We start from the raw sequence: 7,703 nt of genomic DNA on the forward strand, positions 1-7,703 counted from the left end.
TATATATATATATATATATGTCAGCAATTTTCTGATGCTGTTGATCATTAAGCAGTTTCATCTCCACATTTACATCCAGCTTTGCTGAACTTTTCTACAGCTTGCTTTAAGAGAAAGATTGTTTTGGTATATTTATAGGTAAACTGAAAGGTCAGGCTGGCATCTTAAATAAAGAGTTACAACCTGTGTAGATAAAAAAAACGTGTCAACAACCTGACAGGAAGTCTGATATATAACATTTGTGCCAAGTGTACATAACAGATTGTAGAATATGTTTTATCATCACTTGCCGTAATATTTATATTCCTTGTGGATTTTTTGAGCTTTTTTTCTTTTGAATGTACAAATTGTGTTGTGTTCTCCTTTTGTTCCCTTTTGTTTTTGTTCATATGAATTTATTTTCCTTCATTTTATTTCTGATTGCATAGATTCTGTGTTGTTTTTTCCCCTTGATTCTGTCCTTGTGTTGTAGATTATAGCTACCAAAAAGCTTGTATTTACTGATACCTGATGGTCCATGGCTTAGTGATGAGTAGATTTTGGTCATGAGCTCTTTTATTTGCACTCATCCTTTAAAAGTGTATAAGAATAAAAAAAACTCTTTTCATTTTGGATGTTTTCTATTTTCTTTTATGCAACCTTTATCCATGTTTTACTTTGATGAACGATTTTTGATGCATCTTCACTGAACAAAGTTAGTGGTTTATCAGCACTTTCTGCCAAAAATATTGAATTTTTAAAGACTGAGACATAAAAAATGATCAGCATAGTTTATTATTATATATCTTAATGTTGGATTTACATTTTTTTTAAATGGTTTTCTTTCACATCACATTTAAAATAAAAATATCTATTACTTTAAAAATATTCTTAGGGGCAAAATAAACACGCAACCACTAGTTTTGTATAATATATGGATATATTTATATAAAATATATATTTTTACGTGAGCACTGCCTCATGCAAAACACTGCTTATAAATTGGCTTTACACAGCTTCTGACCCTCAACTGTCAATGTGACACAGCTGAAACGATAACAAGCAGGTTTATATTATTTGAAGTTTTAAAAGAAAAAAAAAACTAATTAACTTGATTCACCCTTCTGGTAATGCCCAATATTAGCTTCTTACATAGTGATGAGAACATCAATAAAAGAAATAATGTCCTTGGTTCAAGTATCGTCACAAAGCAATTATGAAGTCTGAAACACTGACACTTTGTCATTTCCGTCTTTGCTTTGGTAAGACGAACAAGGAAATCTGTCCTGTATGGCTGAGAGAGTTATTAAATTAAAAACTCTGCAGGCAGGATGGCAATAAAAGGTCCAGTTTATATTTGGCATTCCCCTATATTTAAAGAAGTTGGATTAAAGAAATGAAAAATATTGTGGCAAGTTCCTCAGAGGTCAAATGAGAAAAGAAATAGAATTTTTTTTTAATCTAATCTTTTGGAGCTACTTCATTGCAAAAGGGTTACAAATAATCATGTAAATGCACATATACAACAGAAACCTTTAAATCAGGAACTTGAACATGAAGTCAGTGTTCTGAAATTATTGGATGTTTCTCTACTCAAAACTCCTTAGTCACATAATTCGGTCATAACCAGGACTGCAGAACCTAATTGCATCCTTAGAAGGCAGCATTTATTCAAGTGTTGGACCAGGAACATTTTGAAAGTTTGCAGGATACACCATCAGCCCTCAAGAAATTAAGACTGTGGTTCTCAAACTGGTACAAGTACTTCTGGATGCAGTGACAGAATCGCCCAAAAATAATCACAGCTGCAGCTGCAACCGACGTACGGGTGCTGAATGCAAATGCATATCACACTTTGCTTTGGTCTATTACATCTGTCCTCATAAAATACAAGTTTTACTATGGTTATGCAAAAGAAACAGAGCACACCTGAGTGTAATTTGATCACATTTAGCACAATTTTAAAGTATGCTATCCTCACGTTCTTACTAAAGAATTACTAAAAATATCCATATTGTTTTTATTGGTTTCATATGCTGTCTTAGGCCCGAGCAAAATTATTTCTTATTATTTAGAAAAACTGAATGTGTTGTGCATTCTTTTACTGATAAAAACACAGGGTAGAGGCTGTTAGTCTTCAGTGCCATCTGTCAGTTTCTCAACTTTGTTGTTTCATATTTGTTTTTATTTCTCAATTGATAAAATGCTCTCAAAGTCACTCAGGGAGAAGTGCCACCACTTTAAAATCAGAGTAAATAGGCACTCATCTTTATCAGGCTAGTTCCCTGTGTAGTCGAGTTTTAACATTTCCATTTGTGCACAGCTAAGATTCAGGTACCTTCTGAATACAGATCACGTTTTACCAAAATCAAAATTGCCCCGCATCAAAGAGCACCTCTAATTTTCCTTAGAAAAGTGTAGCTCCCTCTGTCTCACTTAAAGATATGTAAAAAGCTTTATAACAAATTGATCTCTTACTGCAGAAGCATAATTCCTACCCCGGTTCATATTTTAAGCAATCCACCATTAACATTAGCGAGGTTCAAATACAAACTGGAATCATCAATGTTGAAGCAGTTCAAGCAGAACAAATTCTGAGATCTTGGTCTTTCATTTTATGCAACTGATCCGTGAACAAGCTGGCATTCTGATGAAAGTGTGTGCATGCTTCTGTGTGTGCGTTTGAGTTTCTGTGTGTATTTCATCTGGCGTCAGACCTTTGAATCCCTGCTTGAAGACACAGTAAGTCAGCGAGGGCAAGAAGCAGGAAAATGGAATGATAGATATATAGATAGAGCTCTAACTGGCTGCAGCAGGCAGTCCTCCTCCTTTTCCTCCTTCTTTTTCGTCTTCTGCTCTACTTTCAGTTTCGAAGTTAAGGCTCAGCCACTGAAGTGTAAAGAATCCACCTAACCAATCTCAGGCTGTGGCCCATCAGAGCATGAATGTTTGGTTTATGTGGACATTCTTAAAAGTGTTAGAACCCAGCCGCTGCTCAGGGCCTTTTCACTGTGGGTAACATAAAAAAAAAGAACTAAACAAATATTAAAAATTGCATATATGGTTCTGAGAAAATTTTAAATGCATCACTAGTTGCATCTAAATACACTAAAACCGTATAGAAAAGTACATGTATTTAATAAATTCAATTCAAAGTCATAACTATTCAGTTCACTTCATCTTATTCCATTCATTTATATAATAATAATTTATAACAAATGTTGACTTGAAGCACTTTGCAAAGAAAGTGATTTCAGTTCAACCCCACATACATTCTCACTGACCCTAGTTATCAAACAGCACATTAAGCTCATTCATGTATTTTATGGATTTATCAAACTCCGGGAAACTGAAAATAATTAAAAGAAATAAATATAATTCTGTCTGTAACAACCCTTTTTGAATTAAATTTATAAAACCAATGAAACGTTCAATAAAGTCACATTTGCATTTTATGTTGTCATCTTTCAACAAACAATCTAAAATAATGCTCATGATAAAATGAAAATATAATCTAACAGCAATAAAAATATGTTATTTCTGAACAAATCCTGAAGAAACAAAAGATGAAGTCTTCATATTCAAAGCTGTTATAAGTGCAAAACATGAAAACATAATAGATTTTTTATGTTTTCATGTTACTTATATAATATATATTTAAAATAAGTATTTTATGCTACATAAAATACTTATTTTATATTACATAAAATACGTATTTTAATGAAAACAGACAAAAAAGTGAATTAATTTAACATGTGTTAACGACAAAATGTATTAATGGAAAAAAAAACATGTAGACTGCTATGGGTTTGTTCTCTTCTTATTTTTTCTTCATTTTAAACTGTAATCTGAATTATTCACTCTGACAATATTCTTGCAGAACATTGGTAATAAACTGCTGGTGATAAAAATAAAAGTTGTTCAGTGTTTTCAAATGACTGCTGAATATGTCCCAGTATGACACCGTTTAACTCCAAAATAAAACGTTTGGCACATAACACAAAAAGTTGATAATATTGGCAGAAAGAAAGAAGCAGATTGTAGTTTGGTTTTTAACAAAGTCCTCAGAGGGGTGTTGCATAATGTGTTTCTGGATACTCGATAGTTTGCAAAACCTTCAAAACTGTACAACTCCACACAAATACCAATTTTGATTCTTGCTGATTTTCACACAGTCGAACAGAAACAAAATAAATTTAAAAAAATCAAATGAACCCAATGTAGTTGTGACTAAAGTCATTATTGAGAAACACATTGCCTAGAGTTGCTAAAATAACAATAATAATAATAATAATAATAATAATAATAATAATAATAATAATAATAATAATAATAATAATAATAATTCCTGCAAACTCCAGCAGATTAAAAGTGACAGCTAAATGGATATCATTAGTCTGATCGCCACTAAAGGTATGTAGAAATATTTTATGACCAAATTGTTTTTCTGAGAATATCAGAAAATGGTTTTTGACAAGATGGGGGAAAAAAACAAAAAAAAAACTTTGCTCTTGGTATCTCCAAGTGGAGCAAGTTATTATCTTCTATCTTCCTAGAGTACTTTATGAGCAAAACTTATTGAAAATGAAGGGTACCTGTGAAAACAAGGACATATTCTAAGACTTTAGTCTTAGATTATGTCAAATTCTAATATGTAGAATTTGTATCAATTTCCCATGAAACTGACTTGACTGAAACTGACAAGATGAATATGCATTGTTGATTTGAGCAGCACATGGAGACTTATGTACTCAAAAAGCATAGTGCCCTTCTACAACAAGTGAGGTTTATCTAGTTAGACTTTTGTGTTTTCATAAGAAAGAACAAAAATGGCAACAAAAAAAAAACTCCCCCAAAAAACAAACAAACAAACAAATAAAAAAATAGAGGTCAAACTTGTGACTGTCTTGGATGCCAACATGATGAAAAGGTCCAATACTTTTTGTCACTCATTTCAGAAAGTGAAACTCATAAACTGTACAGCTTTACTACACATAGAGTGGAATATTCAAGGCCTTTATTTCTTGTCATTTTGACTATTATCACTTACAGATGATGAAGATCCAAACTTGAGTATCTCAGAAAGTAAAACTATTACAAAGGACGAAAAAAAGATATTTTAAATAGAAATGTCTGGCTTCTGAAATGTATGTTCATTTCTATGAACTCAGTACTTAGTTGGGCCTCATTTTGCATGCATTACTGCATCAGTGTTGCGTAGCATGGGCACAGGCTGAACTCCTGAGGTGGAATGGAAACTCATCTCATCTGCATTGGTGGTTCTGGTGTCTCCAATGTTCCTCTTGACAATACTCTGCTCCACAGATTCTCTATGGGGTTCAGGTCAGACAAGTCTGCAGTAACACCACAGTCACTGAACCAGCCTTTGGTACCTTTGGAAGTGCTGGCAGATGCCCTGTCCTGCTAGAAAATAAAATCAGCAGCTATGAAAAGTTTGTCAGCAGAAGGAAGAATGAAATGCTTTAACATTTCTTTGTGGATCTTTGCATTGACTGTGGACTTTAGAAAACCCAGTGTATCATCTACAAAGAGAACTTTGGATAACTGAGATTACTTTTTTGTCTCCTAAGCACAGGTAAGACACATCTGATGTCTCTGATTTAGGAGTGACTTCACATGAGGACTAAAACGTGAACGACTTGTCTGAGCACAGTGGCTGTTGGAGCACTAACTCCAGCCTCAGTCCATTTCTTGTGAAGATTCATCATATTCTATTTTGCTTGAAAATCCTTCCAGGCTGCTGTTATCCCTGTTTCTTCTGCATCTTTTACTTCCACACGTTTTTCTTTCATTCAACCTCACATGCATTTGCTTGCAGCACTCCGGGAACAACCAGCTTCATTATTAAAGATCGCTGTGGCTTACCCTCTTTGTGGAGGTTGTCAGTGACTGATGTCTGAACATCTCTCAAGTCAGCAGTATTTCTATGAATGTGAAGCGTAATGACCCAAACTGAGAGACCATTTAGAGGCTCAGAAAACCTTTCCAGGTGTTTTGAGTTAATTAACTGATAAGGATGTGACACCATGAGTTTACAGTATTTAACTTTTTCATATCCACCTAATTTTCCGAGACACTGAGTTTTGTATTATCTGTAAGCTATGATCATCCATATTCCAAGAAATAAAGGCTTAAAATAGTTCACCCTGTGTAATTAACCTGTATAATATGAGTTGTGCTTTTTGAAATGATTGATAAATATTAAACTTTTTCAGGCTATCCAAATGTTTTGATGTATATCTACTGCGATAAGAACTAGAAACATGTTTGGGACTGAGAATCCTACTTACCATAGGACTAAAATGCAAGAGAAGTCGCCCACCTCTCCATGGAGGGTCACACAGTAAGAGATAAACCTCAATGAAACAAAAGCTTATACCAAATAACAACAATCACATCTACAGTGCTCTCCATGGAAAAATAAAAAAAAGCTAAACAAAACATAAAATGAAGTCAGATTTTATTGCAGCATAATCCTAAACTGAACAATCTAAAACAATCAAAACTTGACTTTCTGTGCTTATTAGGAAATAATCCCACCTTTAGAAATATTTGTTTCTAATTTACTGCTGCTACAATAAATCTCACCGTTAAAATGACTGAAATCTGAACGAAACTAACGTCTGTTTTAAGTTTGTTTTTTATGCCGAACAGATTGTATATGAACCTTCATTCCCATGATTTACCTGGTGTAGACAAAGCATAGCATGTAAAAAAAAATAAAGCCCAGCTCTCTTAGTGACTCTTCAAAATGACAGAGATAAGAAAATGTATCATTAATGGATGGGGTTTTGTGACAGAAGTAGAGAATTTTAAAAACACAGTTTGTGATGTGTAATGTAATGTAATGTAGGAGGTGGATTATTAAAAATAATTACACAGAAGCCCACATCACACCAGTCAACTGTAGCTTTTTTTTGTGTGCTAAAATCCAAAACAATATCAGAGTCATTTTGTGCAGTTTCTTTTTTTTTTTATTTCATTTTTGTTTTTGTCATGATGTAAGCTCAAGAGGTTGTATGACCAAGACAAAATGGCAAACCATGTCGCAGAAAGCAGAAATGTTTTGAAGGAAGGAATATATTTAGAGACAATGCAGATATAGATTTTATCAAAGTATTGGCAGTGTTTATATACTCAAAGAAATCTGAGTCTGAAACAATGCAAACTGTGAAACACAAGCACCGACGAGGATTGGAGTTTATCTTGTCATCATGCAGAATGAGGAGGATGGTAGAGGAGGTAAGAAAATCTCACTGTTAGAGAACTGCAGCAAAAAACGGCTCTTCAATATCCACAATGTAAGACTTGTTTCAACATCTTTGCTAGGGGTTCCAGTGATAGTGCAAGGAGCTGAAACATGTTGGTCTAATATCAAGATATAACATCTTTATACAAAATAGTTCCACATCTTTTAAGTACCTCTGTAATTTATCCTTTCTCAAACGCAGTACCACTTTGAATAAACCTAAACAATGATAATATTTTGTTCACCAACCTTCCTCCAGGTTACTTTGACAGTATTTGAACCCAACATATTCAACTCATGCAAAAAGAAGAAAAATAGTCTTTGAATAATATCTTTCTATACTACCAAAGAGAACATAACACACTAGGTCTCAGTTTTTATATACATGTGACTGATTTTAGCTTTAACTATAACAACCACTTATTATTATGATGGTAACCTTAACCTAATATAT

At 33.5% G+C, this 7,703-nt stretch overlaps 1 protein-coding gene across 1 annotated transcript in view; it reads left to right on the forward strand.

The window, feature by feature from the left end:
• ksr2 (kinase suppressor of ras 2) overlaps positions 1-7,703 on the forward strand; it is a 112,400-nt gene that overhangs the window by 96,659 nt on the left and 8,038 nt on the right. The gene's annotated exons all lie outside the window — the stretch shown is intronic.

Source organism: Poecilia formosa, unplaced genomic scaffold (genome assembly GCF_000485575.1).
Source record: "Poecilia formosa unplaced genomic scaffold, Poecilia_formosa-5.1.2 Scaffold20, whole genome shotgun sequence".
NCBI classification, from domain to species: domain Eukaryota; kingdom Metazoa; phylum Chordata; class Actinopteri; order Cyprinodontiformes; family Poeciliidae; genus Poecilia; species Poecilia formosa.